The 394-nt window shown below is 32.2% G+C and overlaps 1 protein-coding gene across 3 annotated transcripts in view; it reads left to right on the top strand.

Annotated features, from left to right (window-relative positions):
• The window catches only part of LOC106877171 (kinesin-like protein KIF16B), a 229232-nt gene that overhangs the window by 130119 nt on the left and 98719 nt on the right, over positions 1-394 (top strand). The window lies entirely within an intron of this gene.

Below are 394 nucleotides of genomic sequence, written 5' to 3'. Positions count from 1 at the left end.
GGGTATTTTATAAACAACAATAGTAATTATTAGATTTACTTTTATTGTTAATAATGTCAGATTAGAAAGAAAAGGAAAGTACCAAACTGAAATAAGCGTTACGTTGTACAGTCATTTCTTAAATTGGCTTGATCGACATTTTCCATCACTAAAAACGTGTGTAAATAAAACCTTTCGGGATTGAAATTTGTCTTCGAATGAAGTCAGAGAAAAAGAGGGGAAGGGGTACTGGAAAAGACAACTATGGAACATCATTCGTACTATAAATATTTTAAGCAGAACTTTGCATTTGTCGATTTGCGAAAAGAGTTTAGTAGTATTGAACCAGTATCCCAAGTTTGAAATTGTTTCGTTAAGAAAACAAGTGTTGTCAGTCAAACCCAAAAGATCCTCT

This window comes from Octopus bimaculoides, chromosome 11, assembly GCF_001194135.2.
Source record: "Octopus bimaculoides isolate UCB-OBI-ISO-001 chromosome 11, ASM119413v2, whole genome shotgun sequence".
Lineage (NCBI taxonomy): Eukaryota > Metazoa > Mollusca > Cephalopoda > Octopoda > Octopodidae > Octopus > Octopus bimaculoides.
This window is presented reverse-complemented; position numbering and strand designations above follow the sequence as displayed.